The sequence below is a fragment of the Furipterus horrens genome, unplaced genomic scaffold (assembly GCF_987537825.1).
Source record: "Furipterus horrens unplaced genomic scaffold, mFurHor1.1.pri manual_scaffold_8, whole genome shotgun sequence".
NCBI lineage: Eukaryota > Metazoa > Chordata > Mammalia > Chiroptera > Furipteridae > Furipterus > Furipterus horrens.
In genome coordinates, this window is record NW_028327178.1 from 94,158,566 (window position 1) to 94,182,467 (window position 23,902).

Below are 23,902 nucleotides of genomic sequence, written 5' to 3' on the forward strand. Positions count from 1 at the left end.
CGCATGGACCAGCCCTGGATTTCTTCAGTAGACACTCATTCCTTCAGCATGTGGTCCAGCCCCTGCTCAGGGCCCAGTGAATGCTTGGGGCTGATCCTCACAGCATCCGTGCGAGGCAGCACTCGGGCCCCATTTCACCAAAGAGGAAACTGAGACTCAAGAGAAGCAAAGAGGCTTGCCCAAGGTCCCCCAGTGCCTGCATTTGGATCTCCAGAGCACTGCAGGCCAGCCCCACCTCCTCCAGGCTGAGTCTTATGCCTCCTGCCTGACCCCTGACCAGTCTTCCGGCCCCTCTTAGCATTTCTCTCAGGGCAGTGTGAACGTGTCTTGTGTACTTTGTCCCTGAGTTATGTCAAGTCCCCAAGGCTGGACCTGGTTAGAAGGCTGAACCAGGCTCCACTGGGCCTCTGGGTGCCCTGTGGCTTCTGGCACCCAGGTAAGCCACCACACCTCCTGGTGCACCTGCCTCCTCTGCTGTGTGCCTTGGGCAAATGGCTTCTCTTTTTGAGCCTCAGTTTCCTCATCTCTGAGATGGGTGCAGGAGTCTTTCCTTCGTAGGGATGTTGGAAGACTTGATAAGCCCATTCTGCCCAGATGTCTGCCAATGCCAGCCTCATAGGCAATGCCCAGTCAGGGGTCAGGGGAATGAGGATGGCAGGATTCTGAATGGAAGAAAGAGGATAGCATTCTAGGCAGAGGATCCACTGCGAGTACCTTGTAACTGGGTGGAGGTAAGTGGGAGAGGACCCTTTACCTTCCAGGACTTGGACTGACCGTGAGGGGAGTGGTCAGGATATCAATGCCAGTCGCGGTGAGGTTGACCTCCCTGCCCTCCAAACTGTAGTTTTCCTTTCTATCCTTGCGAGTGGCCACCTGTCCTCACCACCCCCATCCCTGCCAGGTGTTCCCGAAGGCCCTGGAACCAGATGAGCCACAGTTCTATTTGGGGACAATTCTGCTGTTCCCATTTCTTTCCTGTGTCCTAGTTTTAGAAACGACGTGGGTTTGGTTACCAGTTGGCCATGTGCAGAGAGGCCCCCCCACTCTGCCCATACCTTAGGTCTGTGGGCAAAACAGAACTCAGTACGGCCACAGGCAGTTGATCCTGGCCTCTGTCCCTGGGTTCTCTCGGCAGGGAGTTGGCAGCTGGACTCTCAGTTACCTGCTGGTGATGTCTGGTCCTTCTTCTGGGTGGGGGGACCTCCAAGGTGCACTCTGGGAGCAGCCTGCACCATGGGGGAGCTGGACACAGACCTTGATCATTGCTCTGCCATGGGGTAGGTGCCATATGAACTGTGGCAGTCCATTCCAATGCCAGAAGGACTTTCCAGAGGAGGTGATATCTGGCCTGAGGCTTAAAGGGTGAGCAGGAGCTCAAGAGGGAGAAGGGGCAGCAGGGGCAAAGGTCTGGAGGTGGGAAGTATAGTCTGGTATGTGCAGGCATAGCCTGGGGAGCAGGGGTACAGCTAGAAGATGACTAGGTTGATCAGGCAAGGCTGCAAATCCTTACTGGGACTGCTGGGAGCAGGGCAGGCCTCCTGCTGAGCCTCATGCTGAAGGTGTGAAGAGAGGGCAAAGAGAAGGATCAGACTGGGCTCAGGTGCTCAGTTACTATTGCCCAGCAAAGGCAGCTCAGAGACTGGGGTTCCAGATGTGGATCAAGAACCCCCACTTGAGACAGAAGGTAGCGGGTGGTCTGGGGCTTTGGAGGGAGTGGGTAAGACTTCCTGGAGGAAGTGGTACCTGTGACTTACTTACCTGGAAGGATGGGATTCTCTGAGGGGAGGTGGAACTTGAGCAAGGACCTGAAAGCATGACAGGAGCAGTTCCTTTTGCTGGAGCTTGGGGGAGCAGTGGAGATTTGACATGAGAAGTAACTAGTGCCCATCAGTGGAGGGCCTTGAGTGCCTGCTCAGGGAGTCTACATGCTGTCCTGCGGCAGCGAGGAGCGACTGCCGGGCAGGACTGATTTACCCAGCCCTGCAGGTAGGCATTGTGGCTTTGGTGAGGTGGCCGTGGTGTCTGCACTGAGAGCAGATAAATGGGCCTGGGAAGAAGGTGGGTACCAGCCAGCCAGGCATATGGCAGGTCTGGGACTGAAAGGGGAACAGCGGGGGGAGAGGTGGGGGGTGCTCTTCCCCCCTCCGTCTGCCTGCCCGTATATCTTTTGCCTGCAGATTCCCTGTCTGGCAGGAAGTGAGGCGGACTTGTTGGGGCTTGGCTGGCAGATTCCAAAAGTGCCTGGGATATGGGCTGGGCGTGGGACAAGGGCACTGGGTTTAGAGCCCAGCCTCCCTCCCTTGTGAGGTAACCTCACCAGGGCAAGGGTCTCCCTGTTAGGGTGAAGGGCTAGGCATGGTTTCCCATTTGTGCCTCCGGAAAGGCCCCTCTACCCTCTTGAACCCAGAGGGTTCGTACACCAGATGGGGTGAGTTGAGAGCTGTAGATGAAGGCTCTGGTGCTAGGTGGGTCTGAATTTGGATCCCAGGTTTGTTCTTTGCTGGCTGGGAGATCTTGGCCAGGTTACATTGCCCATCTGAGCCTCGGTTTCCCCATCTGCGGAAATGGGGGTCACCCCAGAGCCTTCTGCCTAGGGCTCCTAGGGAGGATTAATGGGATTTTAGAGGGCTGTGCCCAGTACCATGTCAGCTCCTGCGATTGGGTTTTGGAGCTATTGGTCCAGCTTATTGGGGGTCCTGGGACTTGCTGGGAGGCTGAGGGCGGCTTCCGGTCTGCCCCAGGCTCTCAGCACTGAGGACAAAGCCCCTTTGTGGTGGAACAGATGGAGCCTCTTTGGGGACTAGGGGGCCGCCTGCCCCTCCTCACCCAGTTCCCCTGGGGGAAGGAGCTTTCTCAGTCTGAGAGGATGGGAAATGAAAGTGGGGTTGTACAGGAGCAGGGGCCTGGCTGGCTGCAGCTGCTCAGGCCTGAGCCTGGCTGGTGAACTTGGGAAGGCCTTCCCTTCTCTGGGCCACCTTCTCAGGACCACAGGCATCTCTGGCAAGTCTCAGGCCCACTGTGTGTGCCCTGTTCATCCACCCATTCGTCCATCCATCTGTCCATTCGTTTGTTCATTCATTTGTTCATTCATTCATTCATTCCTTACCAAGAACTCACTCCATGCTAGGCCTGGTGTTCTTGGCCAATGTCCATTCTTACCAGATGGTGCCCAAGTATCCCAGCTGTTAACTATTCTGAACATTACACCCACTACAAAGTATTCATCTCTGAGTTCGACAGAAGAGCACCCTGTCCTCATCAGACATGTACTCATACAGTGAGTTCTGTATCAGAGCTGTGGTCTATGCTAGGAAGAAGTTGAAGGTTCTCACTTGGGCTGGGGGAGGTCAGAAAGGCCTCCTGTGAAGAGGTAGCTTTAAAATGAGACTCATAGAGCAGAGCTGTCTGGGTTGTTGCTATTTAAACAAGTGGTCAGGAAAGGCCTCTGTGAGTAGGTGGGAGGGATTAGGTGTATTGATATCCAGAGGAAGTGTGCCCTGGGTGGAGGGAACAGCAAGTACAAAGGCCCTGAGGCAGGGTGTACTGGATCCTCAGGGGAAGGGGAAGCGCTGGCGTGGAAGCAGAATGAGTGAAGGGGATGGGGCTGGCAGAGTCCACTGAAAGGCCTTGGAAGCCCCTGAGAGGATGTTGTCTTTAGTCTTGGAGCAGAGGGGCTGTGAGACAAATGAAGCAGGAGTGACAAGTTCAGACTGATGTTTCAAAAAGGCTCTCAGACCGCAATTGGCCAGGAAGAGGCTGGGCCTAGACTAGAGGGTGGCTATGGGAGGGAAGGAAGGGGATTCAGGATGTGTTTGGAGACAGGACTGACAGGGCTTGGGACTGGGTTATGTGGGAGATGGGAGGAATTGGCCTTCCTCTCTTGGGCTGCTGATAGTGAGGGGCTGAGGCCCTACCACAGACCACCGTGGGCTCAGGTTCATGTGTGCCCTCCCAGCCCCCCATCCCTAATCCATCTAGAGGCACATAGACTCAGCAGCTTCTCCATTTTGTTCTGGTGATTGGACTGAGTCCTGCAGTTCCTGCGGCTTTAAACAATGGTACACCTTAGACGAAACTGGTAGGATCTTACCCATTTCACAGCTGAGAAGACTGAGTACTGGTCCCTGCCTCACAGCGCTGCCGGAAAGACCAGATGCAACAGTGCATGTAAAGCGCCGAGCCTGATGCCAGGCCCACGGAAGTGCTCAGTAATCAGCAGCATTATTGCTGTTTCTGTGGGGAGTAAGGACACGGGTGCAAGTCTGGCCTCTAGCCATGGCCCCCGCCAGAGCTGGGCTTTGGGGTAAGGCTGGAGTGGCTGAGTGACCTCTTGTAGATAAATTAGCACCTCGGGATAGAAGGTACCTGGAACCGATGCCCAACACCACTTTCCACATGGGGAAACTGAGTCCAAAAGGGCATAGGATTGGCTAAGGGCTACACAGTCCTCAGGAGAGAGCAGGGTTTTCATCAGGTCTCCTGCTGCTTTGTCCTGCTCCAGTGCCCCTACTTCTGCCCCCGCCCTTCCCTCTGTGGCTGGGTCCTGGTAGGATAGGATCCTGCCCTCGACAGTACAGGTCAGGATCTGGGGGGCTGGAAAGGGGTCCCCTTCCTGCCCAGGAAGACACCTGAGAGCTTTCAGGGACTGGAACAGTCCCATCTCTGTGGGGCTGGAATTGGGGGGAGCCCCACGGTCCTCTTGCTTAACCCCTGCCTGCCTCCAGGCTGCGGGTCTTGTCCCTGGCACACCCCTCCATCTCCCTTCCAGTGCCAGCCCGAGCCTGCAGCACCCCGCCCCACCCCAGCCGCACTGGTGGAGCCGGTTTGAGGCTTGTCAGCCGCTAGCATGTTTGCAGCGCGAACATGGGACCAGACACGTTCTGGCTGCCTTGGCCCACAGACGGCCCCCGCTCGCTCGTCACTCACTCCTTGCTCATTCAGCAAACATCCCCTGGTATCTGATCTGTGTCCAGGCTCCTGCCAGGAGAGGCTCAGGACCTGGAGTTGTCTCAGACTTGCATACCGCTCTGTGCATGTGAGGGTAGTCAGAGGCTTTCCCGCTTGGTTGTGCCAGGCAGTGTCAGGAGAGCACAGTGGTTGGGGCACAGGCTGTGGTAGGGCTGAACAGACCCAGGTCTGAGGCCTGTACCTCTTCATTTTGTGGGGCCCTGGGTAGGACCCATTCCTCCATCCTTCTATCCCTCTATCCTTCCCTCCATCCATGCCTCCCTCCCTCCTTTCCACAAATATTTACTGAGCACTACTATGTGCCAGACAATGTTCTAGAGCAGTGGTTCTCAACCTTCCTAATGCCGTGACCCTTTCATACAGTTCCTCATATTGTGGTGACCCCCAACCATAAAATTCTTTTCGTTGCTACTTCATAACTGTAATTTTGCTACTGTTATGAATCGTAATGTAAATATCTGATATGCAGGATGTATTTTCATTGTTACAAATTGAACATAATTAAAGCATAGTGATTAATCACAAAAACAATAAGTAATTATATATGTGTTTTCCGATGGTCTTAGGTGGCCCCTGTGAAAGGGTCATTCGACCCCCAAAGGGGTCGCGACCCACAGGTTGAGAACCGCTGTTCTAGAGGCTGAAGATACAGCAAGGAACCAACCAGACAAAAGCCATTGCTCTTGCAAAGCTGACCTTCTGGGTGGGGAGACAAAAACGCAACAAATAAGGAAACCGCACACAGTCTATAAGTGGGTGACAAGTGCCACAGATCAAATGTGAAGCGGGGAAGGGGTTGGCATACTGGGGCGCGGAGAATGGCTTGTGATTAGATAGGGTGCACTGGGAAGAAGGACCTCTTCCAGAAGCTCACATCCAAGGAGGGGGTGCAGAGTGTTGTTGCTCCCTGGGGGAAGGGAACACAGGTAGAGGGAACAGCCAGTTCTAAGACCTTAAGGTAGGAGGGTGCTGGAGTGTAGGCGTCTAGGAGGAACAGCAAGGAGGCTAGGGGAACAGAATGAGTGAGGAGCAGAATGAAGGGAGAAAGGGGCAGAAAGATTGAGGGGCCAATTAGGGAGGGCCTCTGGAACAGTCTAATGTTGGCTTTTAACTGAGTGATATGGGGGCCATGGAGGGGTTCAGACCACTTCTGGCTGCTGTGTGGAGAACAGATTGGTTTGGGGGGGGGGTGAGGGTGGAGGCAGGTAGATTGCTGCATTAGTCGAGCGAGGGGAGGGGGTGATACTGATTTGCCCAGGCTGGGGCAGTTGGGGAAAGGGTAGGGACCACGCATTGTTTTTGCATTATTTCATTAATTATATTTTTAAATCTTTTTATTATGGAGGCATATTATGAATAATGATCCCCCAGAAACCCATCACTGAGCCCCAAACACCACCAGCCCATGGCCTGTCCTACCCCCTCCACACCCGTTCTGTCCCATCTCGCATCTTGTGTCATTTTAAAGCAAATCCTGAATGTCATATTTTATGTGGAAATCTAAAAGATAAGGACTCATGTTAAGAAAGTAACCCCCAAATCATAATCCATCTTAGAGAAATGAACAATACTTCCTTAATGTCAGCAAAATCCCGTTCTCACCCAGATATATTTTGAGGTGCATCTGGGCCTCCCTCTTTACCATAAAGTGAGGTTCACAACGGCCCCTCCTCTCAGGCTCTTGTGAGAGAATCCAGGTAAGATGCTGAGCACAGGGCCTGGCATACACACAGTAGGATCTCAACAAGCAACAGCTGCTACTATTATGGATTGATGGCAAACACTTATGGAACATTTGCTAGGATCTGGGCTCTGTTATGAGTGTTTTATGAATATGATGAGTTCATGTAAACCTCACAATAATCCTTGGAGATAGGTTATTATTTTTATCTCTATTTTATAGGTGAGAAAACGGAGGCACAGGGAGGTGGAATAACTTCCCCAAGGTCACACAGCTAGAAGGGGCCAGAGCTGGGTTTTGAACCTAGGCAGTTCTGCTCTTAATCTCCATGTGATGGTGGTTATTTCAACCCAGAAAAAGAGGGGTACCTTTCTCAGTTGGTGGGCAGGCAAGGTCAGGTATTGCCGGTGCTCAGACAATAGGTAGGTACACTGGAGTTCATGGTGGGGGGGTATGGGGAGGTTGCAGGGAGGCAGGTGGTGAAGCTTCAGGGGAGGGATTAGCATGTACAAAGATCTGGAGGCTAGAGGGTAATCGTGAGTTGAAGGGAGGGTCAACGGGTAGGGAGGTGTGAGCATGCAGCAGGCCCCCCTTCATCCTTGGCCTTGACCTTATGAGCAGCAGGCAGGAGCTTTAGGGGTTTTGGCCATCTTGCTGACCGCTGTCCCCAGCCTCAGGCTCAGACGCCCTCTTCCTCAGAGGTCTGCCAGAGACCCCATTACATGGATGAATAAAGGGAGAGCTGCGTCTTCCCAAGGTCATACATTCAGGCCACCTGTGGGCTTTAAGTATGAGGGAAGGGGCGGTTGAGCTCAGGCTGATTGTGTGGAGGGGCCTGGCCACCAGGTGCTCCTGCCTACCAGTGTCCCTGAAGGGAGTTACTGTTTGTGTGTGGGTGAGGAGGAGGGGGCACTGTGTGTTCTCAGAGCAGAGACACAGCCAGAGCTGCTAGCAGGAAATAGCGGGCACCGTGGGCAGAGGCCGCCTGGTGACTGTCCCCTCAAGGCCCATCAGCCATCAGCAAGTGGGGGCGTGGCAGCTGGGAGGCCACAGGAGAGATGACCTTGAGGAGGTTGGGAGGGAACAAAACTAGTTACTTCATTGTTCCCTGTGGTCACCCCCAATACTGGAGGTCTGTTAAGGAGTTTTTGGCACACCAGGGCCTCTGTCCAGGTGCAGACGCTGAGGCCCAAGAGGAGGCATGAGTTACCCAAGGTCACACAGTGATTCTGATGGAGGCCTTCCACTTAGCCATGTAGTGGGCAGTCCTCAGGCCAGGCCAGGTGGTACTGGCTGGGTCTCTGAGACCTGCCTTCCTGGTCTGTGGGCTTGGGGCCAGCATCTCCTCTTCTAGCTCCATCTCAGCCCAGCACTCTTGGGCCTGGTGCTCCAAGAATTTTATCTTTAGTCTTAGTGCCCACACCCTCATTCAAGGGCTGGTGTTTGCCTTGCTGTGTGACCTGGGGCTGGGCACCCCCTGCTCAGACCTCCTCACATCAGTTCCAAAGGCCAGCAATTACCCGGATAGGCTGGGACCCATTTAGTCCAGTTCTCTCACTTGATAATTCCCTGTACACTGGACTTTCCCACTTCAGGGCCTTTGCATGTGCTGTGCCCACCTCCTGGGTTGCCCTTCCCATGCCTCCTTGCAGGTGCTGTGAAGAAAGAATGGGATTTTGTGGGGCACCTTGGTGTAAGACCCAACAATTAGTGTTGAGAAAAATAGGTCTTTATTTACAATGTTCCAAGCGAGGGGAGAGTGGGCAGTGCTGGGAGCACTCCTGCTCAGAGCCTTGTTCTCCCATGACACCCAGCACTACCCTTGCTCCCCAAAAGGTTATAAACCAAAACCATGCCCAGAAGTCCCCCATTCCTTATCTGTCAGCTCTGTCCTTCAGGATCTGGAGTACAATGTCATCAGCCTCTGTAGAATAGTCCAGAAAAGCATGTGCTGTGTTACACTGGATCACGATGAAGTCTAGGGAAGGCACAAGTCCTCAGAGAGTGTCCTCTCCACATGTCCTGAGTCCCAAGAGTCCAGAGAGAGTCCGGGTCTGCAAGGCAGAGTCCTTGGCGGCTTTGGAGTCAGCTGGAGCGGGCAAGGTCAAAGCAGCAGCCTGCCTGCTTTCCTACTAGCCCAGGCCACATGACCTAATCCTGAATACAAACTGCATCACTGCTGCTTCTCACATGGCTGCTACAACCTGCTGATCCGTCATGCTCCTCTAACATGCTCCTTCCATTGTGCTTGTTCTCATGGCGGATGGGAGCCTTTCTTGCCATCAGACTTCATGGTGGACTGGTGGGGTCTCCCTATATCCTTTCAAAATTGCATGGCTCTCCCCGTCGCATGGCTGCTGCCTTATTTTTAAACCCTGACTGTGGCCTGTGACGCGGTCAGTGTGGTGACTGGTCCTGGCCACTTGCAGAATCTTGCGCAGGCCCTGAATCATCACCATTCTATAGTCAAAGCTCCTCCCATCTCCTTGACAACGTGAAGTGGCCATAACTATTTGCATAACCAAGAAACTAGCTACCCACCATAGATGTGCAAAGGCATCTCTCAGGAAAATGGCTGTGCTCCACTGAGTCCCGTGCCCCAAATTCTGTCCACTCTCTTACACTTTGGCATCACTGGAATCTGGGTTGGCATCCTAGCTCTCTACTTCCTGACTGTGGCAGCTTCCTGGAGCCCCCTTGTCCTCACTGTAAAATGAGCATGGCCATAGCTTACTCCAGAATTGCTGGGAGAACTGAAGGGGTGGCATAAACCCCAGGTGGGAGGTGTGGAAGTTTCAACGCCCTCATCAGCATGCCCCATTCCACCCCACCAGCCTGCACCGGAGCAGCGGACAGCATTGAGTTCGGGGGAAGGGAGCTAAGTTGGCCCTGGACCCTACCAAGAAAAGCCCAGCCTTAGGGTTCTTCCTTGGGCCCTTTCCAGGGACCCTGCATAGCAGCCAGTCTTTAGAGACACGCTCAGAGTGGGAGGGAATTGTCACTCAGCTGCTAAGAGGTGGGGTTTTAATCACATCATTTAACCTGTCTGCTTCAGTTTCCCCCATCTGTAAATGGGGTAATAGGAACGGCACATAGTGGGTGCTAAATAAATATTAGCTATTACTACTGTCATTATTCATATTCCCCTGCTTTGAGGCCAGAGCCCTTTCTATATTAAAAAGCCACTTATAGACTCCTGATGACCACAGCTCTGATCAGTGTTGTCACACCCTCTTATGCTGTGGCTTCCTACAGCTATCACCAGTCTTTGGCCTCCTCCTCCTATGGGGGGCTGGGTGGCAGCGCCGCGGGCTTCACAGTGAGAGGTACTTAGCAGCATCCATCAAGGCTCAGGCTCCATGGGGTGTAGGTGTCCTCCACCTGCTTCTTCCCCTTCTGAGGACTACAGTGGCAGCTATGTGGGTGCCCTGGCTGGGTCTGACAGGCTTCTTGAGGGCAATGAGAAGGTGACCATGCAGAACTTCAATGACTGCCTACCTCCTACATGGAGAAGGTGTGTGCCCTGGAGGCAACCAATGGGGACCTGGAGGAGATGAGGATTCATGACTGGTACCAGAAGCAGGGGCCCAGGCTTGCCTGCGACTGCAGCCACTACTGCCAGGCCATCGAGGAGCTGTGGGACAAGATTCTTGTCATCATTGAGAATGCTGAGATTGTCCTGCAGATTGACAATGCCTGCCTGGCTGGAGATGACTCCTGAACCAAGTTCGAGATGGAGCAGTCCCTGCACATGAGCGTGGAGGCTGACATCAAGGGCCTGTGCAAGGAGCCAAGCCTGGCTGGAGCCGATCTGGACATGCAGGTTGAAGGTCTGAAGGAAGAGGTAACCTACCTGAAGAAGAGGCACAAGGAGGAAATCAGTGCCCTGAGGGGCCAGGTGGGTGGCCAGGTCAGTGTGGAGGTGGATTCCGCTCCCGGCATCAACCTAGCCAAGATCCTGAGTGATAGGATAAGCCAATATGAGGTCATGGCTGAGAAGAACCAGAAGGATACTGAAGCCTGGTTCACTAGCCAGACTGAGGCGCTAAACTGGGATGTTGCTGGCTACATGGAGCAACTACAGGTTAGCAAGACGGAGGTCACTGATCTGCATCACACCCTCCAGGGGCTGGAGAGTGAGCTGCTGTCCCAGCTCAGCATGTAAGTTGCCTTGGAAGGCACGTTGGCAGAAACAGAGGCTGGCTTTGGAGTCCAGTTGGCACAGATCTAGGCGCTGATCAGCAGCGTTGAAGCCCAGCTGAGTGATGTTCGTGGTGACACTAAACGGCAGAACCTGGAGTACCAGCAGTTGATGGACATCAACCAGCGTCTGGAGCAGGATATTGTCACCTACTGCAGCCTGCTCCTGGGCCGGGAGGCCTGCTACCACAAGCTGCCCACCACCAAGACTGCTCAAGTCCAGCAGCCTCCCGGGCTTCCTGCTTCCAGCTTCCAGCAGAGGGATGGATGCTCCTGGGTAGGGGCATGGGAGGGGAGGGACCCTTACCCCTGGCTCTCCCTCTGACCTGTCAATAAAATTTTATGCATCGTCCCCCAAAAAGCCACCTTTAGAAAAAACACCCCAGTTGAGGGAGTAGTTTTTTTGAGAGTCTGAAGGCAAAAAAGGGAACCAGGTGAAGATCCCTGCCCGTGGATAATGTCCCTTCTAGTATGGGAGGTCACGGGGAAGGTAAGAAAGGGCTGCAGCCCCTGTCTGTGAAATGGGCACCTTGGGTGATGCCCTCTTGTGTGGCTCCGGCCCTAGCTTCCTCCTCTGTGGACAGGGCCAGTGCTGGTGTACCTGCCCCACAGGGCCGTGGTGAGGAAGGATGGGCCATCAGTGGGGGACTCAGCCTTGGAAGGTTGGAGGGGTCATGTGTTCACTTCATAAATGGTCCTTGGGCTGTGTGGCCTTGGGCCAGTTACTCTCCCGGCTCTGGCCTCCATTTCCCTGTGTGGAAAATGGACTGGCCGGGGGCCCTGTGTAGTTCCTGGTATAAGGACATGCAGCAAGAGCCTGATGGGATCAGTGGCCTTGGGGAGACGGGCTGACAGTGGCCTGGGGCTAGGAGGGCCAGGATTCCCGGCTGGCTCTTCGCTGTCTTGGATGCTGTCCTGGGCACCTAACTTGACTTCTCTGAGCCTCTTTCTGTCCCCTCTTCTGAAGACGGGGCTGATTGTCCTTCTGTTTCAGGGGCCTGGTGGGAACTGGAGAGCTGAACAGTGACAACAGAAATAATAATGTTAGCAGCAATAGTAAGGGCCCATTTATCAAGCATGGCCTGTGTGCCCAGGGCTTTGCATGGGTGAGCGTGTTGACCTTTGCAACTACCTGGGTAGGACTATGGGCATCTCCATGGTGCTGAAGGAGGTTTTGATCTACTTTCCCAGACTCCTCCCATAGGTCACAGCAGGGGGCCCCAGCCACAATGAGATACGGCACCTGGCTTGGGCAGGTGCCTGATGGGGCCTTGCTAGTCCCCTCTGTCTAGAGGCAGGACAATGGCTGCCAATGGGCTGTGCCCATCCCCACCTCCCCACCCCCACATTCCTGCCACAACCTCCACCACCCACTCTTCCCACTCCTGTTGTGTCATTGTTATCAGGAGACATTCCAGGACTGGCTGAGGACAGCTTGCACCTTTGGCCCTTCTGAGCGGGGGTGTGATCACTGATATAGGCCTTGCCTGTGGCTTCCTTGGGGGATGGGCCCTGGGGTATGAGCCTTCAAAGCTCAGACAACCTGGGCCTGCCTGGTGATGCTGTCTCTTATGAACTGTGTGACCTTAGGCAAGCAACCTGGCCTCTGAGTACTTCAGTTTCATCATCTGCAAAATGGGGTTGTCCACACAGGACTGTAGGGGGTTCTCCTGGGCTTGTGCATGATGTGCACTTCTTAGCATGGTGCCTGGCACACAGGAGTCTCTCTGCTCATCAACTAGCTGTTGTTATCATCTGAGAACAAATTGCCCCTCCTCTTTGTGGGCCCCAGTTTAAATGACTTCTGTATCTACCTTCTGCTGGTGGTGCATCAGGAGGACCCCCGTGGGCTTTCTCTTCTCTGGACTTTAGGACTAAGACAGGGCAGAGCTGAGAGGGGCTATTTTAAGAAGTTGAGAACCTGCTCTGTGACCTTAGGCAACACCCCTCCCTCTCTGAGCCTCCTTTTTCTGGTCTCCCCTGTGAACACTCGGACCTGGGTGAGGCCCTAGACCCTACCCTCATTGTCTCCATCACTGTACTGCCTGTAATTCCTCCCTTGGCTGATCCAGCCACTCCGTCTTTTGTTAGTCTTTCCTACTATAGTGCCTGGCACATAGTAGGTACTCAGCTAAGCTTTGTTGGAGCCAATCAGTGCACAACAATTGAGAGAATACCCAGGGCTTTTCTACTTCTAGGACCTTTGCCAGGAACACCATACCCAGTCATCCTCTCTACTTGTGGAACTCCTTGTCCTTGAGGCTGCCTCTTCCAGGAAGCCTTTCCCAGTTTCTCAGTTGGAGAGACTTGCTGGTGCTCTGGACACATGGCCTGAGGCTCTCTGGGGACACTTGTTACAGTCCACCATGGTGTACGTAATACCATATGAACAATTAACTAGGACTATGCACTTAGTAGGAACCACACTTGGTGGGGAGCCCTGGGCCTACGATGTCTTATTTAATCCTCCACAACAACCTTGCAAGGTAGATATTATCATTACCCTCCCTTTGCAGAACTCAGAGGCTCAGAGAAGTGAAGTAATTGCCCCGCTATGAGTCAGCAAGCCAGGATTTGAAACAGGTAGGCCCTGTATCTTTTCTTTAAAAGGAAATAAAAAGCATTAATACACACACAGTAAAAAATATTCAAACAGTAGAAAAGAAGACAGGTATCCATTGAGAGGCATTTCTGGTGTATTCTGTGAGGGAGATCTGGGCATATATAGGCATATATGTCAGAAAAATGTAAAAAAATGGTAGCACATGGTATATCCTGTTCTATACCCATGTCCTCTTGACAGTGCACCTTGGAAATCACTTTGTGTTGCTTCTTTCTTCTTCATGGTTGCATAGTATTCATTGTGTGGATGGAGAACATGCCTTATTTAACTAGCGAGGAATACTTTGGTTGTTTCCAGTCTTGGCTTATTATAGACAATTCTGCAATGAATAACCCCAGTCACATGCTTAGCATTCATGTGTGAGACTCCTGTTAGGATTAAGCTTAAGTTGCAGGCCAGAGGGTGTGTGCAGTTGTGATTTTGATGTATATTTCTAGATTTTCCTCAGGGAGGTTGTGCTGATGGACCCTCGCACCACACCGACTGGCTCGCCTCACTCTCACCAACACAGGTTGCTATGGAATTTTGGGATCTTTGCCAATATAATAGATGAACAGTGGCCTCTAGTCTAGTTTGATTTTTTCATGAACTTTATATATATATATATATATTTTAAATTAAAGTATTATTTATTTATTTTTATTGTTGTTCTATTACAGTTGTCCCATTTTTTCCCCCTATTGCTTTCCCCTGCCTCGCCCACCAACCCCTCTCCCACAGTCAGTCCCCGCCCTATTGTCCGTGTCCTTGGGTCATTCATACTAGTTCCTTGACTAAACCTTTCCTCTTCTTTGCTCCTTCTCCCCTTCTCCCTCCCCTCTGGTCATGGTCAGCTTGTTCTTTGTTTCCATGCCTCTGGTTCTATTTAGCTGCTTTATTTGTTTTGTTCATTAGGTATCTTGCACTTTATATTTTTATTTGTGAAAAAAAATTTTTTTAATTGAATTTATTGGGGTAACTGGTTAATAAAACCATATGAATTTCAAGTGTACAACTTTATTTATTTTTGGCTGTTGTCATTTTCTTTGGCACTGATAAGAACTTTTATTTCTTTTTTAAAGTATATTTTATTTTATTTAAAATATTTTATTTATTTGTAGAGAGAGGGGAAAAGAGGGAGAAAGAGAGGGAGAGAAACATCAATGAGTGGTTGCCTCTCATATATCCCTAACTGAGGACCTGGCCTGTGACCCAGGCATGTGTCCTGACCAGGAATCGAAGCAGCAACCTTTTGGTTTGCAGGCCAGTGCTCAATCCACTGAGCCACACCAGCCATGGCTGAAGTGTATTTTATTGATTATGCTATCATAGTTGTCTCAATTTTTTCCCCTTTTGCGGCCCCCGCTCCTGGTACCCGCTTCCCTCCAGCAATCCCCCATCCACCCTTAGTTCATGTCCATGGGTTGCACATATAAGTTCTTTGGCTTTTCCATTTCCAACACTGTACTTGACATCCCCTTGTCTATTTTGTGCCTACCAATTATGCTTCTTAATCCCTGTACCTTTTCCCCCATTCTTCCCCCCCCGCCCCCGCTGATAACTGATAACCCTCCAAATGACCGCCATACCTATGATTCTGTTCCTATTCTAGTTGTTTGCTTAGTTTGTTTGTTTTGTTAGGTCCATTTGTTGTCATTTTACTCTTCATAGTTTTGATCTTCTTTTTCTTAAGTAAGTCCCTTTAACACTACATATAATAAGAGCTTGGTGATGATGAACTCCTTTAGCTTTACCTTGTCTGGGAAGCACTTTATCTGCCCTTCCAGTCTAAATGACAGCCTTGCTGGATAGAGTAATCTTGGTTGTAGGTTCTTGCTTTTCATCACTTTGAATACTTCTTGCCAGTTCCTTCTTGACTGCAAAGTTTCTTTTGAAAAATAAGCTGCTAGTCTTATGGGAACTCCTTTGTAGGTAACTCTCCACTTCTCTCTTGCTGCTTTTAAGATTCTCTCTTTATCTTTAACCTTTGGCATTTTAATTAGATGTGTCTTGGTGTGGTCCTCTTTCGGTCTAGCTTGTTTGGGACTCTCTGTGCTTCCTGGACTTGTAGGTCTATTTCTTTCACCAAATTATTATTTTAAGTAACTTTTCAATTTCTCGCTCTTCCTCTTCTCCTTCTGGCACCCCTATGATTTGGATGTTGGTACTTTTGGAAATGTCCCAGAGTCTTCTTATTCTCGCCTCATTTTTTTTTTTTTTGAATTCTTGTTTCTTCATTCTGTTTTGATCAAATGTGTATTTCTGCCGTATGTTTCAAATCATTGATTTGAACCTTGGCTTCTTTCCCTTCACTGTTGGTTCCCTGTGGATTTTTCTTTATTTCATTTAGTGTAGCCTTCATTTCTTCCCTTATGCTTTTGCCATACTTACTGAGTTCTCTGAACATCCTTATCACCAGTGTTTTGAACTCTGCAGCCAATAGGTTGGCTATTTCCATTTTGTTTAATTGTTTTTCTGGGGTTTTGTTCTGTCCTTTCATTTGGGCTATATTTTTTTGTCTCCTGAATTTGACAGCCTTCCTGTGTTTGTTTATATATATTAGGTAGAGCTGCTTTGACTCCCTGTCTTAGCACACCTGTTAAGTTATATGGGGCGGAGTCTTAGGTATTCGCCAGGGCAAGGCAACCCGCTTCACCACTTTGTGGCTCTGTATGTAGGGGAGGGATCAGAGAGGGAGCAATGCCACTGCTTGGCTGATAGAGGCTGACTTGGAACTCACCCCATTTCCAGTTATTTCACCCTCTTCCCATATGCGACTGGTGCCCTTCTGGCTGTTGCCCTGGTGGTGGTTCCCATAGTGCGTGGGTTTGCATACATTCTAGGACTGTGTGGGCCCTTTAGACAGAATTTCCTACTGGTAGTTTCTTCTGCTGCCCCAACCCTCATGGTTTTTGCAGACAGAGGTTATGAGGCTTTATTTTTCCAGCACTGGAACCCTGGGCTGCGAGGTCTGGCCTGGGCCTGGGATTGCTCACTCCTAGGGTATCCCTCCTGATTTTTTATTCACCACACGTGAATGTGGGACCACACGTGAATGTGGGACCACCTGTCTGCCAGTCACTGCTGCTGCCTTGCCATCACCACAATGCATGCTCTCCACCCAGGCTCCCTGTCTCTGTCACTCCTACCCATCTGGATGAATATGGCTTTTTTACATCCTTGTTTGTTGGACTTTCATACAGTTCAGTTTTCTGACAGATCTGGGTGTTTTTTTGTTTTGAGGTTAGTTGTGATCCTTTTTATGGTTGCACAAGGAGGCAAAGCATGTCTACCTACACCTCCATCTTGACTGGGCACAAATGTACAACTTTATAACACGTCATCTGCATACTGCATTTTGCCCTCAACGCTCAAGTTGTTTTTTTTAATATCACAGCTTTACTGAGAAGTAAGTCACATACCATCCAATTCACCCATTTGAAATTTGCAATTTAGTGGTTTTTAGTATATTCACAGAGTTTTGCAACCATCACCTCAATCTATTTTAGAACATATTACCCCCATTAGTCACTCCCCACTTCCCCTCAAACCTTCTTCCCAAGCCCCAGGCAACAACTGATCTTTCAGTTTCTATAGATTTGCCTATTCTGAATAATTCATATAAATGAAACCATACAAGATGTGGTCTTTTGTGTATGGCTTTTTTCACTTAGCACAATGTCTTCCAGGTTAATTCATGCTATGGTATGTATCAGCATTTCATTCCTTTTTTTTCCCAAATAATATTCTATTACATGGGTATATTTTATTTATATTTGTCCATTCATCAATTGATGGACATATGGGATATTTCCACTTTTATGAATAATGCTGCTATGAACATTATTTGTGTACAAGTTTTTATTTGGCCATGGGTATATACTTAGGTGCATGACTTCTGACTCATTAGCTAACTCTGTGTTTAACTTATTGAGGAAGGACTAAACTGTTTTCCAAAATGGCTACACCATTTCACATTCCCATCAGCAATGTGTGATGTTTCCAGTTCCTCTATATCCTTGCCAACAATTTGTTGTCTGTCTTAATTGTAGCCATGCTGGTGGGTATGAAGTGATATTTTATTGTGGTTTTGATTGATATTTCCCTGATGATGAATAATATTGAGTATCTTTTCATGCAGCTATTAGCCATTGGTACATCTCTGGAGAAATGTCTATTTAAATCCTTTGCTCATTTTTGATTTGGTCATTTGTCTTTTTGCTTTTGAGTTATAAGAGTTCTTTTATATTCTGGCTACAAGTTCCTTATCAGATATGTGGTTTGCAAATATTTTCTCCCATTACATGGATTCTTTTTTATTTTTAAAGACTTTATGTATGTATGTATCTATGTATGTATGTGTTTTTTAGAGAGAGGGGAAGGGTAGGAGAAGAGAGAAATATCAATATACGAGAAAAACATTGATAGGTTGTCTCTCATACACCCTCAACTGGGGACCTGGTCCACAACCCAGGCATATGCCCTGACCAGAAATCGAAGCAGCAACCTTTTGGTTCACAGGCTGGCACTCAATGCACTGAGCCACACCAGCCAGGGACACATAATCTTGACTATTGGAACTTTGTGGCAAGTTAATTTTTCTACATAATCTATTCTTTTTTTTTGTTAATTCTCACCTGAGGACTTTTTAAAAAATTACTTTTATATAGAGAGAGGAAGTGGGGGAGAGAGGGAGAGAGAAAGAGAAAGAGAGAGAGAAAGAAACATTGATTGACTGCCTTCTCGGACATGCCCCAACAGGGGATCCAACCCTCAACCTGGGTATGTGCCCTGACAGGGAATCAAACCTGCGGCCTTTCAGTCTACAGGATGATGCTCCAACCAACTGAGTCACACTGGCTAGGGCACATCAAGTTTTGAAATTGAGAAGTGTTATTTTTCTTATTCAAAATTGTTTTTGGCTATCCCAGTTCCTTGACTTTCTATATAAATTTTAGGATCAATTTTTCAATTTTTGCAAAGTACCTAGCTGGGATTTTGATTGGGATTGTGTTGAACCTGCAGATGAATTTGTTACTCTTACCATTTTAGTAATGTTTAATCTTCCAATCCATGAATATGGGATGTCTTTCCATTTATTTATATCTTTAATTCCTTTTAACAACTTTTGAGGTTTTTAGAGTTTTAAGTTTTATACTTTTTTGTTAATTACATTCCTAAGTATTCTTTTGATATTGTAAAATTTTTTTAAATTTTATTTTTGAATTGTTCATTGCTAGTATATAAGAATTAATTTATTTTTATATATTGATCTTGTAACTTGCTAAACTTGTTTATTAGTTCTAATAATTTTTTTAGTGGAATCCTTAGAAATTTCTATACAAGATCATGTCATCTGCAAATAGAGATAGTTTTACTTCTTTCTTTCCACTTTGGATGCCTTTTATTTCATATCCTTCCCTTATTGCCCTGGCTGGAACCCTCCAGTACAGTGTTGAATAGATGTAGTGAAAGTGGACATCCTTGTCTTTATTTCTTCTATTTCTTTTTCTTAGCTCATTGCATTGGCAAGTGTCTTAGAGTAAGGTTAGCTAGTGGACATGCATGTCTTTTCTGGACTCTTCCTCTGTGAAGTGGCTTTTGTAGGCCTGGGCTCCCAATCAACTCCTTCAGACCATCCCTCCAGGGCTCTGCACAAGGCTTGGCACACAGTAGGAATTTTGCAGGCCTTTGCCTAATTGTAAGAGTGATTAGAAAAGAAAGCAGGGTCTGAAAAAAGCCTTCCAACATAATGATGATAATAGCTAATATTCATTGAGCAATTCCTATGTACCAGGCACTTTATATCTCATGTTGCCCCCCAAAAGAGCCCAGTTACCTAGGAACAATTATGCTGATTCTTTGATAAGGGGTAAACTGAAGACCCCTTGAGGCTACATGGCCTCTGAATCCGGCATTCTGGCTACAGGTCTGTATTTTTTGACTCCTTCATGATGCTTCTTCTTCCCTGGAACGTCCAGCAGGATGGACGGTGATGTTGGTGGAGTGGACTGGTGGAGGTGCTTGGGGCAGTGGGATCTGTCCACACACTGACTGGGCCATCAGAGGTGCGTTCTGACATGATCTCCTGAACCTCGAACATCTTGTTTCTGCTGCACTCACTTGCTGTGTGGCCTCAAGCAGAATTCTGGCTTCACTGGACCTTAGTCCCATCTGTAACAGTTCTAGTTCCCACTTCACTGTGCTGTTAGGACAATTGAGTACTGACTGCTTGTGAAGTTCTCAGCCCTGTGCTCAGCATTCAAAGCCCTGCCACCTAACTCCTGCTTGCTTCCTCTTATTGCCTGTAATGATAAAAACAACATTGTGCGTTGTTTATTGAGCACTTATTCTGTGCCCTGCACATGGACTCTTGTCACTTAATTCTTGGACGTTAGGTTTCTTATTATCCTCATTTTAAAGATAAGGAAACTGAGAGGTGAAGTGACTTGTCCAAGAAGATTTAGCTAATAAGTAGTGGAGCTAGGATTTGAATGCAGGCCTGACTGGAGTCCTTATTCTTAGCTCCTAAGCTCTTAGCCTCCCCTCCGCCCTTAGAAGAGGTGGAAGTGATGTTCTTCAGAGTCAGGAAGGAAGGAGTAGGTAGTCACGACTAAACAGCAGTCTTTTCTGGCCTCTTTTGGATGTTGTGAGCATCTGTGTACCTGGAGGTGGGGTGGACAGAGCCAGCGTGGAGCCCTCTGCAGGGGGCCTGGGGGTGAGGGTGACAGCATCACCAGCTCCAGGGAGTTGTCTGTGTGGTTTACAGAGGTGCTCCTGCTGGGAGGAGGGTGCACTGGAGGGCTCACCCCTGCTGCGCCCAGATCAGGATGAGGGGGGCTGGCCTGAGGGAATGGAGATAGGGTGGGAGAGGATGCGCTTGACAAAGATAGGGGAGAGGATGGGAAACCAGCCCTGACGTTGACATGGGGCGGGGGCAGCCTTATGGAGAGATGCCAGGTTAGGTTGGGACCCGCTGAGCATGAAGAGTTGGGGGCCCTGCGGGGGCCGTGCTGTAGGGCCGCACCCTGGCACCTCTCATGGTAGTGATAGCTTGGGCCTTCTGTCTGGAGCCTGTGGTTGGGAGCATCTCCCCACAGGAAAGGAGCCACCTTCCTCCTGGAACCTCAGGCACCCCACTACAAAGCCCCTACCACTTCCCCTGGGGCCCCCAAGATCTATTTCTGCCTTGAGTATGCAAGTGGTGAGAGAGATGTGGGGGTTGGCCATCCTCAAGTGAGTGACTCATGATGACTTGGCATTGGGGTTCTGAGATGGGGTCCTGCCCTGAGAAAGGAGACTGAGGCCCAGGAGCACAATGTCTCCCAAGGTCACACAGCTTGGTAGCAGCCCTGCAGGGACCAGGCCCCACCCTAAAGGTGCCTGCCCTTCCTCAAGTGCTCTCTACTTTTTCAGAAGTCTGAAACTTCCAGCTTTCTCTGGGAGTGGAGCTGGACTGCCCTACCCATTCATGGCACCATCTGCCAAGGGCATCTGGCTGTTCCATGAGAGAGAGGTCCCAAGGGCCAGTGGTGGGGCCCATGAGTTCCTCCACTGGACCCCATGAGCAACCCCCAATTCCTGCCTGCCATCATGTTTTCCTGTTCTCACATCTTTTCATTTGCACTCTTGCTGTGTGATCTCATAAAGTTCCTCAACCTCTCTGTACCTCAATTGACTCATCAGTAAAAATAGGGACACAATTAGTATCTGCCTCCCACATTATTGTGGGGATTCGATGAGTCAACATTTGCCGGGTGTTTATCGCAGGGGCCAGTACAAGGTCCAAGCTCCGGGAGGGTTTGAATACCCTTGCAGAATGATACTTGGTCTCTACAACATGAAGTTACAGGAACAAAGCAGGATGCAAATCACATGTCTGTGTTCTTTGGTCTGTTATCTATTCTGCAGATATTTCCAGATCACCTTGTAGATGTAGGCCTATCCTGGTCACTGGGTGTATGGAGATGGATCTGTTCTGGTCCTGCCTGCAGGCAGCTTATGGTCCAGGGCACTACATGGATCCCCGTTTATAGTCCTACATTCATATGATGCCAGAAAAGAAACATTTGATCCATGCACCTTCCTCACTGATCCTCCCAGCAGCCCTATGATGTAGGACTGTTGTCTCCAGTTGACAGAGGAGGAAGCTGAGGCCCAGGGTCCCACGCCAGGGTGATAGGACTGGGATGCAAACACAGGTAGTCTGGCTCTTAACCTCGACTTGCCTATCTCTCCTCAAACATGTGTTACTTGTATAATTAGAATCAACCACAAGGACAGACCCCCCCCCCCCAAAAAAAAAAAAACACAAAAAACCACCAAGCCCCATAAAGCAGCCAACATGGCAATCAGAGGCCCTGGGCCACCTTAGACTGGTTTGAAAAGGCCTCTTATGATTTTCTGAGTGCTCCTGTGGGGGATGGTCTTCCTGGTTAGTGTAGTAAGAACTTCAGGACCAGGAGCTGTCTTTTTCCCCTTTACCCCCTCCCAAGAGGGAACATACATCCTCTTGGTGCTGGAAGAGCCTCCAAGGTCCAGCTCTGACTCTCCCTCTCACTCCACAGCACCTAGCTCCAGTGACGGGGGGCTCACTCTTCATCATTGAGTTCATTGTAAAAGAAAATCTGGGCTCTTAAAAAGTTCTTCATTTAAAAAAATTTTTAAATATGTTTTTGCAATTTTTATTTCTTTTCAAGTCCCACAAATAAGCCCCCTGTTAGGGTATGCGCCCTCTGAGGCAGTACCTGGCCAGTTCATCTTTGTGTCCCGCTGCAGTGACTAACAGAGGCCTTCTGTACAGGTGGTGCTGTGAAGGCTGCACCAGGGATCAAGTGGGTTGGGGGTATGGTGCTTGGGACTCAGTCTCCATCAAGCCTGGGAATGCAGGGAACCAGGTTAGTAGGTCCCACAGGACACCAACTATATGAATGTTGATGGGCACCATGACCTCAGTGGATTGATTTGCCATAGAAATTGGCCATTCCTGTCCCCAGGCCCATTGGTCCCTTGGGAGGCCCTGGTGATCCTTTGGGCTATTGAGCAGGTCTCCCCAGGGCCTCCCCAGCCCTACATTCTCTGAGCTGGATGGACCCCAGGGAGCATTCAGGCCACACCTCCATTGTGTATCCAGACAGGCTGAGGCCCAGAGCAGGCAGGGACTGGCTGAAGTTTACATAGGGAGTGGGGTCACAGAGCTGAGCTAATAGTCTTGCCTGCGGCCCCTACCCATCAAGGGGACTTTTCTCCATCCAAGGGTTTCCAGAGAAAATTCTGGACTTATCCCAGGGCCTGTGGCACCCCCTGGAGAGCAGTCGGAGCCCACCTAGCCTTTGTGTCCAGAGTCACACAAGATCAGTGGAAGCAGACTTGGCAGGGTGACCTGCTGTGTTCCCAGCACTCTACCTTGCCTCATTCAGTTATCACAATGACCCCATCATTTACAGAGGGAGTAATGGGGTGCAGAGAGAAGGTAAGTCTCTTGCCTGAGGTCACACAGCTGATTAGGGACAGAGCCAGGATCTGAGCTAGGGAGCCTGGCTTCAGAGCCCACCCTAACAACTCGTGTCCCACTCAGCCTTGCTCTCGCTCAGAAAATGCCTTGGGAAGGTGGAAGGAAACTTCAGGTCTGGGAATCTCATAGCATCGAGCCTGCCAGAGTCAGAGCCTGATAAATCATGAACCATGAGTCAAAGTCATGGCAATTTCTCTTTCTAATCATACCCACACGATAGCCACGAGAGTCTGCTTTATCCCTGCTTTGCAGATGAGGATGCTGAGGGCCAGAGAGCAGAAGTGACTGGCCTAGGGTCACACAGTGGGAAGAGGTGCAGCAGGGATTCTAGTCCACGACCCCTGACTCCACACCTGGTGTTTGCTGAGACCCCAGGCTGCCTTCTACCAGGTGAGGTGATGACCCATCAGGGCTGCCAAGATGATGGAGCAGGGAGGGGTGGCCATGATGGGTGGGGAGACCCTGACCAGGCTCAGTGGGAGCTGGGGCCAGCTAGGATCTGAGGACGGGCAAGTGGGAGGCAAAAGGGTGTGGCAGGGCAGTGGACATCACTGAGGAATTTTCAGCTTGGTTTTCTGTGTTTCCTGGTCTCTAGACTTGCCAGATTTCTGGCTCAGAAATTTCTTTTATTTAGCTCCTTATTGAGCACCTACTATGTGCCACCCTCTGTGCTAGGTACTGGGAGCTAGGTACTAGACAGACTAAAAGTCCATGACAATAATCATATAATCACACAAATAAAAATTAAATGAAAACTGGGCCATATATTATCAAGGAGAGGCACAAAAGTCACAGGGACATAAACCAGTGAAAAGATTTGGGGAACAAATCCTTTCCCAAGGAGGTGACTTAGAAACTGAGAACTCAGGGAGGCTGAATTACCCTGGTGAACTGGTCACAGAACAGTATTCAGGCAAAGGGAACATCATGTGCAAAG

The 23,902-nt window shown here is 49.7% G+C and overlaps 1 protein-coding gene and 1 pseudogene across 1 annotated transcript in view; both read left to right on the forward strand.

The window, feature by feature from the left end:
• The window catches only part of SRC (SRC proto-oncogene, non-receptor tyrosine kinase), a 51,723-nt gene that overhangs the window by 7,326 nt on the left and 20,495 nt on the right, over nucleotides 1–23,902 (forward strand). The window contains exon 2 of the mRNA XM_090286377.1: nucleotides 23,218–23,355. The gene's annotated coding sequence lies outside the window, so the exon portion shown is untranslated. The remainder of the gene's footprint in view (nucleotides 1–23,217; nucleotides 23,356–23,902) is intronic.
• Nucleotides 9,869–11,174, forward strand: LOC150003532 (keratin, type I cytoskeletal 19 pseudogene; annotated as a pseudogene).